Source organism: Triturus cristatus, chromosome 6, assembly GCF_964204655.1.
Source record: "Triturus cristatus chromosome 6, aTriCri1.1, whole genome shotgun sequence".
NCBI lineage: Eukaryota > Metazoa > Chordata > Amphibia > Caudata > Salamandridae > Triturus > Triturus cristatus.
The window spans coordinates 1,207,220,795-1,207,239,035 of NC_140589.1; the positions used below are offsets into that span (position 1 = coordinate 1,207,220,795).

The following is an 18,241-nucleotide window of genomic DNA, read 5'->3' on the forward strand; positions in this document are numbered from 1 at the left end:
ATATTAATTCTGATTAAGTTGTACTCTATGTGGAGCTAATGAAGGGAATTTTATAGAAGGTCTAATACAAATGTGAGATGTGAAGGTGCAGTACCACAAGCTGCGCCTAGATGTCCCTAGTGAGCATCATAAACTTTGAAGCTATGGTAAATCCACCCTACCCATAATGCATTGCATGCAAGACAGTACCACAGTACATATAATATAGACAAACACTATGCAATAAAGGACATCTCGAACATTTGACATATTCAGTATCATTGTATCCCAGCATATCTGTGCAGGATGAGATTGTCTGTCCCCTAACCCTGGTGAAATTAACTCCAACAAAACATAAGTCACCCTATCCACCGGAGTGACGTTTAATTAATTTCTTGGGTCTTGTGAAGAACCAGAACCTTTTGGACCTGGCGGCGCAGGGTACGCCCTCTGTTTCCGGAGTTCACCTGCTTCGCTACACAGAGACACGGGACACTCTGACGGCGTTAGAAGATTGGATTTATTTAGCTGCAGCTAGTACAGTTATCCTAGAAGTACACAAAGTAGGTTCTCAGGAGACTGCCACTTCACTCTGTGGCGCATCAGATTAAATACTATACAATACATAATTATTAACGAGATACACTCCCAAAGCATATAAGAAAAGAGCCAATAGGGAAAGTTGAAAAACAAAGCGGAACCAATAAGAAAGGTTCGAAAACAGAAATATCAGATGACTCGAAGAGACCTCTCCTCCAACTGTGTTTGTCACCCCACCCCCGAACTAATTCATTAACAGATTATAACTAACTTGCAGGTGGTGAGATACGTTTGTGTGCATTGGAGGACAGTCGTGACACAAGAGAATGCTAGCAGGAGACAGTGAAGGCCAGTCGATAAAATATGATCAGGAAAGAATAGTGTGAGCCAACAGATAGTTGAAACAGGGATTAGGAAAGCCAGACAGGGATTAGTGTACTCGGCTAGTTCTAACACCAGCTTCGCAAATAAAGGCCGAGGACGTATTTTGACACCGGGCTACAGAAAAAGCAGAATAGACTTTGTTCGCCGTGCTGCCTGAGTGATGGCAACACAAAATGGCGGCGGGTCACAAAATGGCGGGTCGATTCGATCGTGATCGAAAATCGAAGTTCCTCAGACCCTCCTTTTGCCAGAACTCAGGCAAGATAGACTCACGATTGCTTCGCGCAGCCTTCAACTATGCGTCTACATATTAATAATACAAATCCAACTTACCCGTTTCACGCAGCCCCAATCAGGCGAACATTTTTCTATTCCCCAGATTATTTCACTGGCAACCCACATTTATTCAAAAGCTCCCAATTGTTGCAAAGCGCGCCAGTTTCCTTATTTTAAACCGGCAATTCAGCGTTTTCTTTCTTTCATACTAAGCTACCAATTATGCCCGTTTTGCCACCTCTCTTTTTTACCACAGAACCAACAATGATTTATTGTAAATCCTGTGTTTTCCCTTATAGGAAGACTTTGATGAGTAATTTACACCGGTAAGCAGCTTTCTTGCTACGCTCATTTCACATGAGGCCTTAATGTTACATGCCAACTTCGTTTGCCTCACTGTTGTTTTCTTTCTCTTTTCTTTCCTTCCCCTTTGACTCTTTCCTGGTGTTTTAATTAGAACTTGTATTTTGTATTGGCAAACTATGTTAACATATCCACTGACTTTACCTACCTCACAATTATTTTACTTCTGGCCTTTATAATAATGATGCACCAATCCATTTTTCCTTTGAAGACATCATTAGCCCTTGTTTAAAAGTGTAACTACACCTGCTACATAACCTCATGCTTACTGTGGTTCTGTCCTGTATATGATGGTGCGCCTATTTTGGGCTTTGGTAATCCGGCACATAATATGTGCTTTGATAATCCTATGTGATCACTATATCACCTATGTCACAATTGCATTTAGCATGACTTTTATACTTGTAACTGTTGTCTATCTACACATTGTTTTCATGTATGACTTTTAACCACTAGGTATACCTTGTCTATTCGCCGTTTATGCACTGTTGTATGTAACATTTGAATGCCGTTGCTAATAAGCCTTTTCGAATACTTAAAACGGATTTATCACCACTAACCGTTTTTGCTGTTAGCAAATTTTTAGACGCAATGTGGAAAACTAGAAGGAAGTTTTTGTAATTATGAGATCATCTAGTTTCATAGCTTTCTGTTATGCTGGGTCACTGGCTCTAGTGTTATCCACCGTGTCTGCTAACTTGACTAGTATTCATCTTCCGGCTATAAAGTGTATGATGGATATATTTCTTTTGATTGTATTAATTGTAACCTCATGTTATTTGTGTCTTCTTTTATGACTCATTGTAGTCGAAATAAAGATTAAAGAAAGAAATAAGCCTTTATGTTTTATATATTTTTTTCCCCTTCATCTTGGATCGTTGTCTCTTCCCTACCGCCTTCTCTTTTCTCTTTTGCACTTTCCCTCTCTTCCTCTCCCTCTCTCTATCCTCTCTTTGGTCTGCTCTTCCCTTATCACCATCTGTTTCTTTCTGTTTGGCTAATATTTTGCTCTCCCCTTTCCCTTAACTCACTAACCTGGTAACTCTGCAACCTTTACACTCAACTCATTCCATTCCATTGTTTGTATTCATACCACTTTAGCCTTGAAAAAGCCCACGGCCAATGGGACACTAGGGCGAAACACGTGTCGGCTTTTGTTTTTCCTTGATAAAAATACAAATAAAAACAACACTAATGATTTCCATTCGAGCAGTGTCGTTGATGCCGATTATCCACTGACGTGGATCAATTAAGAAGGCACTACCCTCCATCGCTTCTTCACGTTAATCTGAGTCCACGTCAATAGCCATGAGGTCATCGAGCTGTTGCTGTAACATCATTCTTATGTTTTCCGTTACTTGTGGCTTGGGTTTTGGGATGCACATAGTAGCACAAAGATCACATATAGCGGGACCACAGTGTATACAAAGGCAGCAAGAAAATACAATGGTCAAGATTATTCCAAGGAATGTCAATGCTTTCCAACCCCATTTGGACAGTAGTCCCCAAAACCATTCCGTTAAAGACCAATCTCCTTCGTCCTGATGAATAGACTCGGAGATTATGTGCAACTTGGAGATAGCTTGGTATACGGTCGGAGCGTCATTAGGAATGAAAATACAGCAGCTTGACCCGATCAATTTACACACTCCACCACGATCGGCAAGAATAAAGTCTAAGGCAACTCGATTTTGCAAGGTCATAAGACGATCCGCCTGTAGTTCTGCCGTGATATTGCTTAAGGCTCCTACAGTGATGTCTATTGTAGTCTCTACGACACAGACCAGTTGCCTTATATTTCTGCTGTTAGCCATTGGACCCCAGAAGGGAAGAAAACCTTTAAGGAAATCTCCCCCTTCTTGTCCCGCTGTGTCCTTTGAATCAATAATTCCTCTGCCGAAACGGGTTCGGTGATAATTGGCAGAAGCAGTGTAAGTAGGAGGAAGGAGAAAGGCTATATAGCAAGTACCAGAGAAACCCGTTGGTAACCAAGTATAAGCTCTATCATAGTAAATGAAATAGGTGCCTTGAGACGGCACTAGAGGAGGCGAGTTTTGAGAGGAATAAATGTACGTGTAGGAGCAGTTACTCTTTTGTGCAGTGTCAGCAGAGCGATCGTTTATTTTTAAACAAAAGTTACCTTGATGCGGTATAGTCCAGATTGGCGAGGACTTTTCCTTTCCCACTTTACTATTAAGACTCGACATATATTGGGTGACGTTCCAATTGGTGTATGCTTTCCTTTCGTCGATGGAAATTTAGCAGTTCTCCATGATTTTAGCCATAACTACCATACCCTTAATCAAGGAACTATGACTAAAATCCGGATAATTAATTTGTGAAGTAACAGACCGTCTGAATTTGCTTTGATAAGCATTGGAGAAAATGACGAAGAATGCCCAAGCAGAACCCTCATAAGAAAAAGGAAGAACTAGATATGGCATTCCTTTCTCTGTGGTATGTGGCATAAGACCACATACCCAACAATCAGTTGAGTTAACCACTAAGTGATGCTGGTGTAATAGTTGGATAAAGGAATTGTTGTAATACTCGGTTCTTCTGACAAGTTCATGTGAAGGAAGAGTATGAAAGAGGTGTGGAGAAATAGTAGAAGAAGGCAAAGAGGAAGAAGGGGAGGTATTCCTTGGCTGCAAAACATAAATTATCCAACCAACAATCGCCAAAGCAATACATAATGATATAAAAACACATAAAGTTATACTAAAACGACTGTACATTATTGTACAGGGTGCTTTCTTCACTCCATCTTTTCTTTCTTTATTATTTAGTGTAGTTTCCATCTTTACTAGTGGATGCTCACGGCAATCTTCCTCAATCACTGAAGTCACGATGCTCTACCGTCCTATGACACTGAAAATCCTGCAGACCTATTGTCACTACTCAGGTCGTGACCTAGACTCCTACCGTGACCCTGCAACCGAAACAGAACACTACACAAGGGAGAAGAAAGTCTCAAATGTTCTTTTGTCTGGGCCTGAGATTATAGTGTTCCTTCCCCGGAACACTCTGATTTTAAAACAATGTTCTTGGTTCAGTCGTATTCAAGCGACGATGCGATGGAATTGCTTCTTGTAAAATGTCGTCGTCCTCTTTCTCAGACAGTGTCCCATTCAGGTGTGCATCGCAAAAGGGTACAAATCGTGGAACTGTTTCGCCTTCACAGTCACCAACCCCTCTACGAACCCACTGATCAAAAGGCAAAGGCAAAGGCACTTTCTTGCAATGCACACCGTGAATCCAATTTTTCTTTCCTTCAACTTTGACGGCTGTTCTTGTGGTCAGTAACACCACTCGAGGCTCCCGCCACCTGGGCTGCAGATTATTAGACTTTTGAAAATTCTTCACACAGACCCAGTCACCTGGTCGGATGGAATGACCTGGGTCTGTGGAGGCCTCCGGCAGAGCACTCTGAACCTGTTGATGAAGAACACGCAATTTAGTTGTAAGGTCATGCAGATAGTCAATCAACATTGGATAGGGTAAGTCTGAGAATTTCTTAGGGCGAGGTATTCCCCATACGTTGGCCGGCCGGCCAAATACCACTTCGTAAGGGCTAAGTCCCAAACGAGAGTGTACTGCAGTTCTGGTGGATAGCAGAGCTAACGGCAAAGCATCAGGCCAATTGAGTCCCGTACTTGCTTGAACCTTTGCTAATTTCAATTTCAAAGTTCCATTGTAACATTCTACTAAACCCGCTGATTGTGGATGATTTGCCGCGTGGAACTTTTGCTTGATTCCAAGACCTGCACAAACTTTCTGCATGACTTGGCCAACAAATTCGCTCCCATTGTCACTCCAGACAATGCGCGGCAAACCAAACCTGGGGAAGAACTCTTTTAGTAGGATCTTAGCTGTAGATAAAGCTGTATTATCTTTCAAAGGGTATGCTTCTATCCACCTCGAAAATGCATATACTACCACCAGAACATATTTGAGGTTGTTGCATCGATCCATATGAATGTAATCAATTTGCAACACTTCAAATGGGTATGTCGGAGGAGCAAAGTGACCTGCTGGAATTGGGGTTCCCTTTCCTGGATTGTACATCAGACAAACAATACTATGCTTTACTACATTGTCTGCACATTTTGGGATATTTTCGTTTTGCCACACTGGAGCCAAAAGTTTACAAATGCCTTTTGCGCTTAGGTGAGCTGGACCATGAGCCATAGTAACCACTGGGAGTACATAAGCATCTGGTAACAACCAACGTTGATGTTCGGATAATTCTACCCAACAACCCATCTCATCTAACATTCCCGTACTTTCTCTCCACTTGCTCAACTCTCTTTCTGAAGCCTCTTTCTGAATCGCTTTCACGCTTTCCACTGTATTCTCACACATTCCTCTCTCTCTGACCCAATTCGCAGGACCTGCCACATACATTCGACTCGTTAAATCTCTCGCTGTTTTCTTTGCTATTTCATCAGCAAATGCATTTCCTCGTCCAACATCATCCGTAATCTTCTTGTGTGCACTACACTTTACTATCGCTATTTGGATGGGTAAAGCAAGTGACTCAAGGAGATTAGTCACTAACTGACCATGCTGTATTTTGGTGCAATGTGAAGTTAGGAATCCCCTTTCCTTCCAGAGACGCCCAAAACTGAACGCTACACCAAAAGCATATTGGCTGTCAGTGTACACTTTCACTCTTTTCCCTTTCGATAATACACAAGCTCTCGTCAGTGCTATCAACTCTGCTGCTTGCGCTGAATTGTGTCTAATGCGTGCAGTTTCCACAATCCTATGTAAGGTAGTTACAGCATAGGCTGAAACCGTATTTCCATTAGGCATTTTAAAGCAAGAACCATCTACCCATAGAGACCCATCCGGATTCTCTAGTGGTGTGTCTCTCAGGTCAATTCTTCCTTTTGTCTCTTCCTCAGTACGGAAGAAACAATCATGCTTATCCTCAACAATCTCCTCATTTGGAAGGGGCAACAAAGTAGCTGGATTCAGGGTATTACATCGTTTGATGTGTACGTGACTAGCCAAAAGCGTCAGCTCGTAACCAGTTAAACGTGCACTCGTAAGATGTTGTGTTTTTGTTCTGTTTAGCAAAGTATCCACTGCATGTGGCACCATGACAATGAGAGTGTTATCCAATACCATTCCAGCAGACTGTCGGATAGAAATTGCTGCTGCTGCTGTTGCTTTAAGACAACTGGGCAATGCTTTAGCTACGGGATCTAATGTAGCTGAAAAATAGGCACATGGCCGCTGTCTGTCTCCAAATTGCTGTGTCAAGACTGACAATGCACAACCTTCTCTCTCGTGAACATACAGCGTAAAAGGCTTAGTGTAATCTGGGGTACCTAGTACAGGAGCAGAACAGAGAGCAGTGCGTAAATCAGTGAAACTCTTTTGACACTCATCAGTCCAAGGAAGGGGCTGAGGCGTATCTTTAAAAGTGAGTGCCAACATAGGTTTGGCGATCAAAGAGAAGTTAGGGATCCACTGTCTACAATAAGAAGTAATACCCAGAAAGGCACGTACTTCCCTTTGTGTGGATGGTACAGACATTCGTGCAATCGCCTGAATTCATTCTGGTGTCAACCGTCGTCCCTCCTTTGATAGGAGATGACCCAAGTAGGTAACCTCTTGACAAACATATTGCAGTTTGGAAGGTGAAACCTAGTGATTCAGTTTAAACAAGTGGCGTAACAGTGCAACAGTGACATCTTTGCAGATATCTTTTGTATCGGCGGCGACTAACAAGTCGTCCATGTATTGAATAAGAGCAGTACCAATCGGCAAGTAAAAAGTATCAAGATGACATTTTAAAGCTTGGCTATAAATGGAGGGACTTTCACAATAGCCTTGGGGTGCGCGCTTAAATCGGAAGCTTCGGCCTCCAAGAGAGAAACCAAAAATGTCCCTACTCTCTTCTGCAATGGGAATACTGAAGAAGGCATTCTTTAGATCGATAACAGAAAACCGAGTCGCTGTGGAAGGTATCATTGTCAACAAAGCAGTGATATCTGGAACAACAGGGAATTGTGGAATCACAATTTTGTTTACTTCTCGCAGATCAATTACAAACCGGTACACAGGAGGCTGAGAAGGATCAGTACGTTTAAGAACAGGAAGAATAGGACTATTGCATGTGTTACCTCTTGTTTCTTCAACCACATCCTTCCGAATTAAGTCATGAATGATTTCCAAAAGTGCTTTTTCACCTTCAGCAGAAATTCTATATTGTGGGATACGTGGTAATTCAACATTGGGCTTGAGAGTGACAACATAAGGCGGAATCTCAAGACAACCCACATTGTTCGGACCTGTGGCCCAAAGTGCTGTTGGAAGAGAAAGCAACTCAGGAGGAAACTGATCTTTGGAAAAATACATTGGGGAGATCAACTTCTGACCTAGAGTGAGATGTACACCAGAAGGAGAACAATATATTGTAGCATGCATTCTTTTCAATAGGTCTAGAACCAACAGATTCTCACCGCAACCATTCGTCAACAGAAGTGGAGCTTCCAAATCATAAGGACCAACTGAAATAGGCAAAGGGCAAGAAACCGGATTGCGAACAGGGGCGCCAGAAAATCCTACAGAAACATTCGTTAAGCCAGACAAAGGTGCCCCAGGGAGTTTAGAATGAATGATAGAACTTCTCATTGCTCCAGTATCTAGAAGAAATGGCTCTGATACACCCATTGTAGTGACGTTAACATAAGGACCATTTTGATCTACTGGGATTGGCACAACTCCCCTTCTTTGTCCATGGCTGTCCTAGTTGGCATGAAGACTTTCATTCTCGCCTTCAACATAATGGTCTTCATTGTAATACTGTGTAGATCTCACATTCTGCTGATCAAAGTAGTTCATGGAATTGGGAGAAGGAAGGGCACGTTGTTCTTGAGTTAACACACCTCGACCTCTACCTCTGTTTGCTGACTGGAGGCCAGCACGACCTCGTGGAGCAGATAACGCTCCATTGCGCTGCTATAAAACCGGACAACTGCTCTTAAAATGACCTTCCTCTCTACAATAGGCACATTGATTAGGACCTAACAAAGGTCGCGGAATGTATGGCTCAGGTTTTTGATACAACCTCTGAAACTGTGGTGGCTGCTGAGTCTGAGGCTAAACATAACGTGGCTGCAAGAGAACCTTCGTTTTTAAATCTTTCGTCTTTTTCTCTTGCTTTTCTTTTTCTTCTTTATCCCTATTCTCATAATATTGTGCAGTAGCCAATATCTGAGCAGAAGAAGAAACAGCCCAAGAACTTTCTGAATCTTTTAATTTGTGTGAATAATCGCTGTCCACCCTCGGTAGCCATGTCCTGACCACTGTGGTCGATAAATGTCTCCTCAAAACGAGTAAAGAAGTCAGAGACACTTTCATCTTTCTTTTGTTTGCATGCTGCTAACTTATCCCAATTAACTCTCAGTGCAGGCATCATAGCTTTCATTAACGTGATGATTCTACCAGGAAGTTCTGAGATCAAAGCGTCAGGCTTTGCACCACTCACTTGGTCTCTATCTTTATTAGCTATAACATTCCAAGTAGCACCCAGTTCCTGTGCGTGATCCTCTCTACGAATCTTAGCCCATATTGTCTGTGGGACTACATTACCCATCAGCATATCAATATCTGCTAAATTCATAATGCAAGCATCGATTGTCTGTGATAATTTTTTGTAATAACCTGCAGGGTTCTTACGAGGATCTCGTAGAGTCTGTTTAAGAGCCAAAACTTCAGATCTCTTCCAAGGGACATGTACCCATATACGTTGAAAATGAGCAGGAATAGCTGCATTAGCGCCTACAGCCGCAACTGCCTCCTTCCAAACTGGAGGAACCTCTCTCATAGAGTAATTTTTCGACGTCAGTTTAACCGACGGATCGGAATCAAGAAAAATCTGAGAAAACAATAAGGATCTATAAGAGATAAGTGTCCTTACAGCTTCCTCAACTTTGGAACCTACAATAAGTCCTTTTTCAAAATCAACTTGAACATCTAACAGATCTTGTGAGATCGGACTCGAACTCACATCTTCCCATTCTTTAATGAGAATGTCGCACATTACATTAAAAACATACCTCTGTGTAGGCGCATTCCATTGCAAAAAGGTAGGCATAATATCAAGCACACTATATTGTGGACCCTTCTTGATCCATCTTCGTGCAAGAGAGTCTAGCTTCTCTCGTTCCTCAAAATCTGGGAACTGACTACGAGATTGTCTTCGAGCAAAAGCCGGAGACACATTAAAAGCTCCAAAGAAAGGAGATAGAATACTAGTGACAGAATCTGTGAGACGCTTACGCACAGACGGTGAATTAGACATTAGAACTGGAGACAGAGTATTAGGAGAACTGATAGGAGAAGAACTGGAAATTGCGGGAGGAGCAGAAGGCAAAGGAGAGCTAAGATCAGGAGATGAAGGCAAAGAAGTTGAGACTAATGGTAAAACCGGCAAGGGCGGTAATACTTGTGGAGGCAAATGCTGAAGAGCCGGAACCGGCGGAGGTACCACTAGCAGCTGAGCAGGCTGTAACGGCTGAGGTACATTGGCATTTTGCGCATAGGGTGGAGGCAACCTTAATAAATGAGACATTAGGGGATCCTCTTCTATATCTTTCTTATTATCAGAAGGAGAAACAGGCAACACCGGATAGCATTTATCTATCGCCACACGATGTTGTCTTTCTGAAATTTCAGCCGCATTATCAATTTCATAATTTTTGAACTGTTGGGCAGCCTGTATAATTGTCATACCCTGTGCTTTCCTATCTCGTTTTGCTAGTTTAACCCCTTCGATGCTCATGACGGAGCGGTTCCGTCATGAGCATCGGTTGGGCTGTGCTCATGACGGAACCGCTCCGTCATGAGCACAGCCCCTGGGGGAAGCGCTGGCGCTCCCCCCCTGGGGCATCGATCGTGCCCCCATAGAGGGGGATGGCAGCGGAAGAGTTTCCGCTGCCACCCCGAGCCCCCCCACGCTTCCTGATGACGTCAGCGAGCACAGCGCGCGCCAACGTCATCAGGAAGCGTTGGACGCGCTGGAATTCATTTCTTCCAGCACGTCCAACGGAGAGGGTAAGTGTTTGGCTCTGGTGTGGCGGGGGGGCGGAATTCAGAGTATTTCCTCTCCCCTGATGTCTCAATGCTGGGTATTCCTGTCCCACGATCGCGTACAGCGTCGCGATCGTGGAGCAGGGATGCCCCGGGGAACAACCTTTACAACGCAACTTTTACAACGCACTACACTTACAATGCATTTTTTACAACGCAAAATCCATTACAACGCACTACACTTACAACGCATGACACTACAACGCATTTTTAAAAACAACCTTTACAACGCATTCCATTACAACGCCTACCATTACAACGCATAATATTACACTACACTATCCAACACTTACCCTACTGTTGCACCCCCTGGAGTTAGAATAGTAATTTTTACCCCTATACTATCCAACACTTACCCTACTGTTGCACCCCCTGGAGTTAGAATAGTAATTTTTACCCCTATACTATCCAACACTTACCCTACTGTTGCACCCCTCCAACACTTACCCTACTGTTGCACCCCCTGGAGTTAGAATAGTAATTTTTACCCCTATACTATCCAACACTTACCCTACTGTTGCACCCCCTGGAGTTAGAATAGTAATTTTTACCCCTATACTATCCAACACTTACCCTACTGTTGCACCCCCTGGAGTTAGAATAGTAATTTTTACCCTTATACTATCCAACACTTACCCTACTGTTGCACCCCCTGGAGTTAGAATAGTAATTTTTACCCCTATACTATCCAACACTTACCCTACTGTTGCACCCCCTGGAGTTAGAATAGTAACTTTTTACCCATATACTATCCAACACTTACCCTACTGTTGCACCCCCTGGAGTTAGAATAGTAATTTTTACCCCTATACTATCCAACACTTACCCTACTGTTGCACCCCCTGGAGTTAGAATAGTAATTTTTACCCCTATACTATCCAACACTTACCCTACTGTTGCACCCCCTGGAGTTAGAATAGTAATTTTTACCCCTATACTATCCAACACTTACCCTACTGTTGCACCCCCTGGAGTTAGAATACTAATTTTTACCCCTATACTATCCAACACTTACCCTACTGTTGCACCCCCTGGAGTTAGAATAGCAATTTTTACCCCTATACTATCCAACACTTACCCTACTGTTGCACCCCCTGGAGTTAGAATAGCAATTTTTACCCCTATACTATCCAACACTTACCCTACTGTTGCACCCCCTGGAGTTAGAATAGTAATTTTTACCCCTATACTATCCAAGACTTACCCTACTGTTGCACCCCCTGGAGTTAGGATAGTAATTTTTACCCCTATACTATCTAATACTTACCTTAAATGCAATTTAATATTATGCGTTGTAATGGTATGCGTTGTAAAGGTAGTTTTTAAAAATGCGTTGTAGTGTCATGCGCTGTAAGTGTAGTGCGTTGTAATGGATTTTGCGTTGTAAAAAATGCGTTGTAAGTGCATGCGTTGTAAAAGTGTGCATTGTAACGACATACATCCGGATGCCCCACTAGATACCAGGGATGTCTATTTATTCAGTTGGGAAGTGACCCCTTGGGCAAGGGTCGCTTCCTAGGGGGAATAATTTATGCTTAGACTTTTCTGCCCCCCCTGGGGGCAGATCGGTCGACTTTCGGTCCGTTTCTGCCCCCAGGGGGGGGCAGAAACGCCCACTAGACACCAGGGATGTCTTTTTATTCAGTTGGGAAGTGACCCCTTGGGCAAGGGTCGCTTCCTAGGGGGCATAATTTATGCTAAGACTTTTCTGCCCCCCCGGGGCAGATCGGTCAACTTTCGGTCCGTTTCTGCCCCCAGGGGGGGCAGAAAAGCCCACTAGACACCAGGGATGTCTTTTTATTCAGTTGGGAAGTGACCCCTTGGGCAAGGGTCGCTTCCTAGGGGGCATAATTTATGCTAAGACTTTTCTGCCCCCCCTGGGGGCAGATCGGTCGACTTTTGGTCCGTTTCTGCCCCCAGGGGGGGTAGAAAAGCCCACTAGACACCAGGGATGTCTTGTTAATCAGTTCAGAAGCGACCCCTTGGGCAAGGGTCGCTTCCTAGGGGGCATAATTTATGGTAAGACTTTTCTGCCCACCTGGGGGCAGATCGGTGGACCTTTGGTCCGTTTCTGCCACCAGGGGGGGGGCAGAAAAGCCCACTAGACACCAGGGATGTCTTGTTATTCATTTAGGGAGCGACCTCTTGGGCAAGGGTCGCTTCCTTGGGGGCATAATTTAGTGGAAGACTTTTCTGCCCCCCTGGGGGCAGATCGGTCGACTTTCGGTCCGTTTCTGCCCCCAGGGGGGGCAGAAAAGCCCACTAGACACCAGGGATGTCTTGTTCTTCATTTAGGGAGCGACCCCTTGGGCAAGGGTCGCTTCCTTGGGGGCATAATTTTCTGGAAGACTTTTCTGCCCCCCCTGGGGGCAGATCGGTCGACTTTCGGTCCGTTTCTGGCCCCAGGGGGGGGGGGGCAGAAAAGCCCACTAGACACCAGGGAATTAGTGTAAATAAAAATGGAAGTGACCCCTTTGGCAAGTGTCGCTTCCAGGGTGCAATTTTTATAATATGTATTTGGCCCACCCGCCCCGGGACAGAGTAGCCTTTTTTTTTCCTGCTGTTTTCTGCCCCACCTGGCACACAACCCGATTGACCATTTGGGTAGTAACATAGCATGTTATAATGTTTATTGTTATATTTTTTGTGAATTGCAATAGTAATGTTTTTTTTTTAACTTTTTTGTTCTAGGTGAAGGCTTTTGCTCTTTTCAGTTTGCCGTGTTGTTACTGGTGGTTCTGCTGTTTGTGTAGTTTGGTAAGAGACTTTTTTTTGTACAATGTAAATGTGTTTGATTTCTTTGCATGAATTTTTTTGCAAATGCTGTAATAATAGCAGTATATTTGTTTTTTGAGTGTCAAAAACTTTTTGCATTGGTGCTCGAGGTGTATTTTGTTGTCTTGTGAGTAATTTTTTTTTTTTCTTCTTTCTAGTTGGATATCGTTGGTTTTTGCTGTGTCACTGCAGAGTTGGTTTCTGGTGAGTGCAGCTGTCTCTTGTAATTGAATTGTATAGTTTTTGAGTACATTGATCTTTGTGATAAAGGTACACATTTCTTTACTTACTTGGTTTGCACATTGTTGGTTGTTGTTGACTTGTTTGTGCAGTCTTCTATCTCAGTAAGTATAATGGCTAGCCGCAGGATTACTGCTCAGCAGGTTGTTGGTTTGCTGTTTGAGTCTTCCTCTGACCATGGTTCAGAGACTGACTCTGCATCTGAGGGAGAGGAGGCAGGGGACGATTCTGGCAGTGAGTTTTCTCTCCGTATGGAGTCATCGGATGATGAAGATACTCTTAGTGCGGATGAAGTGCCTGTGTTAGAGGAGGAGACTGATGTGCCGATAGTGCGGCAAGAGGCATCTGGGCTGCAGCCTGGGGCTGCAAGGCTTCCCGTTGGTGTAGTGCTGCAAGAGGCATCTGGGCTGCAGGCTGGGGCTGCAAGCCTTCCCTTTGAAAGTGATGACCTCTGGGTTGCCCCTGGCATGGTGCAGCTGGCATTGCCAGAGTTTACTGGTGTTCCAGGGTCTAGAGTGAATACTGAAAACTTTTTGCCGGTAAATTGTTGAGCAGACTAATTTGTATGCCGAACAGTTTTTGAGGGACAACAGTGCCAGTCTTAAGCCATACTCTAGAGCTATCCGGTGGACTCCCACAAATGTTGAAGAGATGAAGAAGTTCTTGGGTTTAACTTTTTTGATGGGCTTGCTAAGGAAGCCATCAATGTCTTCATATTGGTCTAGCAGTCCCTTGATGGCAACGTCTATTTTTCCGGCAGTCATGAGTCGTGACAGGTATTTGCTTCTGCTTCGGATGATGCATTTTGTTGATAATGGTTTACAGTTGCCACGAGATCACCCTGAGTGTGACCGTCTTTTTAAGATTAGGCCTGTCCTTGATCACTTTGTTGATTGATTTTCTGAGATTTAAGAAATTGCAGTGGATTAGTCTTTGGTGTTGTTCAAGGGCCCCTTGGTTTTTAGGCAATACATTCCTAGTAAAAGGGCACGCTATGGTATAAAGCTGTATATGCTGTGTGATAGTAGGACTGGATAGGTCTCTAATTTCAGGGTGCACACCGGTAAGGAATCTAGGATTAACCTCCCTGGTTGTCCGTCCACTTTTGGAGTGACTGAGAAAATTGTTTGGGAACTTGGTGGAGGATTTTTTAACAAAGGCCACCATTTATATGTAGATAACTTCTACACTGGTGTGCGGTTGTTCAGGGAATTGGCCAAAGTGGACACTGTTGCTTGTGGCACAATCCGCTCTAACCGTAAAGGTTTCCCGAAAGAACTTGTTTGTCAAAAGCTTGTGCGGGGACAGTGCAGTGCGTTGCGTTGCCAGGAGCTTCTTGCTGTGAAGTTTTCAGACAGGAGAGATGTCTACATGCTGACTACCATCTATGATGAAAGCACTGCACCTGTGACTGTTTGGGGTCAGGTCGCTGAAGCGCGCAAACCTGTGTGCATTTTAGACTGTAATAGGCACATGGGTGGTGTTGACAGAGTAGATCAGAGGTTGGAACCTTACACTGCTCTTCGTAAGGCTTACATTGGTACAAGAAGTTGGCTATCCATCTTTTCCACTTGGCAATGTTTAATGCTTTTGTTGTGTTCCAGGATTCTTGCCCTGAGTCAAAGATGACTTTTGCTACGTTTCAGGAGTCTGTAATAGGCAGCCTTGTTGTAGTGGAACAGGCAAGTGTTCCTAGAGTTTGAGTGGTGGAGGATGTTGCTAGATTGAAAGATCGCCACTTTCCAGATCACATTCCTCCCACACCCTCAAAAGATTTTCCCAGTAGGAGATGTAGAGTCTGTTGATGAAGAGGTACGCGGAAGGAGAGTCGTATGTACTGCCCCGACTGTCCTTCTCATCCTGCACTGTGTGTCCCTGCTTGTTTTAGAGCGTACCACACGCAAAAGAATTTTTGGGAGCATTCATGAGTGGTAAAGTGAACTGCCTGGTCTGTATTCTTTGGAGAATTTGATTCTGTTTCAAGGTTGGTGTTAGTGCAATGTATTTAGTTGCTGATTTTCTGTTAGAAGATTTGTATCTATGTGCGATTTGTTTGTGTTCTTATTTTTTTCAAAAAAAATCCTAAATGTGATGGCGGTGTGTGTAGGCTTGCGCTTGGCTGTTGGTGTGTGTGGACTGGCACTTGGTTGGTGGTGTGCGTGGAATGGTGCTTGGCTGGCGGTGTGCGTGGACTGGTGGTGTGCATGGACTGGCGGTGTGCGTGGACTGGTACGTGGCTGGTGGTGTGCGTGGACTGGAGCTTGGCTGGCGGTGTGCGTGGAATGGTGCTTGGCTGGCGGTGTGCGTGGACTGGTGGTGTGTGCGGACTGGTGCTTGGCTGGTGGTGTCCGTGGACTGGAGCTTGGCTGGTGGTGTGCGTGGACTGGAGCTTGGCAGGTGGTGTGCGTGGAATGGTGCTTGGCTGGCGGTGTGCGTGGACTGGTACTTGGCTGGCGGTGTGCATGGACTGGTGGTGTGTGCGGACTGGTGCTTGGCTGGTGGTGTCCGTGGACTGGAGCTTGGCTGGCGGTGTGCGTGGATTGGCGATTGGCTGCCGGTGTGCCTGGACTGGCGATTGGCTGGCGGTGTGCCTGGACTGGCGCTTGGCTAGCGGTGTGCGTGGACTGGCGCTCTGCTAGCGGTGTGTGTGGACTGGCGCTCTGCTAGCGGTGTGTGTGGACTGGTGCTCGGCTGGCTGTGTGTGAGTAGTGACTTTCTGCTGGTCACTACACACACTGCTAGCTGAGTGCCACTCCACGCAATCCATCAGCCTGTGTAGTTGCTGTGTCTGGATTGTGGGCGTGTGAAAGTGATGGGCCCTTGAATAGCGCTGTGTGCTGGTGTGAGTTTTGTTATGTGATGGGCCCGCGGCTGGCGGTGTGAATGGTTTTGTATGTCTCACACGTATGAAAGGTGTATGAATGGCCTGTAAAGAGGTTGGTGCCTTGTCGTGGCTTTACAGCTCACGAGCTGTGAGTCAATGGTTCAGTTTCTCGCCCTTTCAATTATTACCAGTGCATTTCATGTTTTGTAAAATCACTTGCTAATACAATTGTATCTACTGAACCATCACTAACCCTCGTGCCAAATCCAACCAGTATGTGTGTGTGCTTGCGGATTAGATGGCTGTGCAGTAATATTTGTCTTTCTGAAGCAGGGTGTACCTTGTCCCTTTTTGGTGAATTTTGTAATGTGTTGCTTTTGTACCTGGTGGTGCGAATGGTCTTGTTTGTATCACGTATGAAAGGTGTGTGAATGGCCTGTAAAGTGGTTGGTGCCTTGACGTGGCTTTACAGCTCACGAGCTGCGAGTCATTGGTTTGGTTTTTTGTGAATTTAATTATTGACAGTGCATTTCATTTTTGTGAAATCTCTAGTTAATAATACTTAATACACTGAACCATGACTCGCCCTCGTGCCAAATCCAACCAGTATGTGTGTGTGTTTGAGGAATAGATGGTTGTGCAGGAATCTTTGTCTTTAGTTTCTCTGCCAAGGTACACTTTCCATGTAAGAATAACCCACCAACTGTAGATATTGTCGAAAACCCATGGGAGTTCATGGTGATGTCTCTCTTGTGATTTCAAAAAGTTTTTTTTATCCCCAATGTCCTGCAAACCTCAAAATGTCTGCCACATTTTCTTTGCATTTTTATTCCAAAATTCTCACGCTGTAGGAACAATAGTTAATCTGGTTTTGCAAGTGGGGTCACTTTGGTTTTTGGCCCGGTGCTCAGCGGCCATCTAGGGAAACCTACCAAACCCATGCATTTCTGAAAACTAGACACCCGGCGGCTTCCAGGGAGGTATGGCTTGCGTGGATACCCCAACGTTTCCTTACCCAGAATCCCCTGCAAACCTCAATTTTAGCTGAAAAAAACACTTTTTTCACACATTTTGGGGTGGGAAAGTTGTGGCATCACCGGGCTCACACAAATTTACCACCACCCAGCGTTCCCCCAGGTCTCCCGGTAAAAATGGTGCCTCACTTGTGTGGGAGGCCCAAGTACCCGCGGCAGGCAAGGGCCCAAAACATAGTGAGGCGACATCAAAATGGCCTATCGCAAAACCACCTGGTTTTGCAAGGGGGGTCACTTTGGTTTTTGACCCGGTGCTCGGGGGCCATCTAGGGAAACCTACCAAACCCACACATTTCTGAAAACTAGACACCCGGCGGCTTCCAGGGAGGTATGGCTTGCGTGGATCCCCCAACGTTTCCTTACCCAGAATCCCCTGCAAACCTCAATTTTAGCTGAAAAAATCACTTTTTCACACATTTTGGGGTGGGAAAGTTGTGGCATCACCGGGCTCACACAAATTTACCACCACCCAGCATTCCCCCAGGTCTCCCAGTAAAAATGGTGCCTCACTTGTGTGGGAGGCCCAAGTACCCGCGGCAGGCAAGGGCCCAAAACGTAGTGAGGCGACATCAAAATGGCCTATCGCAAAACCACCTGGTTTTGCAAGGGGGGTCACTTTGGTTTTTGACCCGGTGCTCGGCGGCCATCTAGGGAAACCTACCAAACCCATGCATTTCTGAAAACTAGACACCTGGCGGCTTCCAGGGAGGTATGGCTT

The 18,241-nt window shown here is 44.8% G+C and overlaps 1 long non-coding RNA gene across 1 annotated transcript in view; it reads right to left on the reverse strand.

Annotated features, from left to right (window-relative positions):
- Positions 1–482: 482 nt before the first annotated feature.
- Positions 483–18,241, reverse strand: part of LOC146821172 (uncharacterized) — a 40,503-nt gene continuing 22,744 nt past the window's right edge. Inside the window, exon 2 of the long non-coding RNA XR_014962671.1 lies at positions 483–4,977. This is a non-coding gene — a long non-coding RNA (uncharacterized LOC146821172). The remainder of the gene's footprint in view (positions 4,978–18,241) is intronic.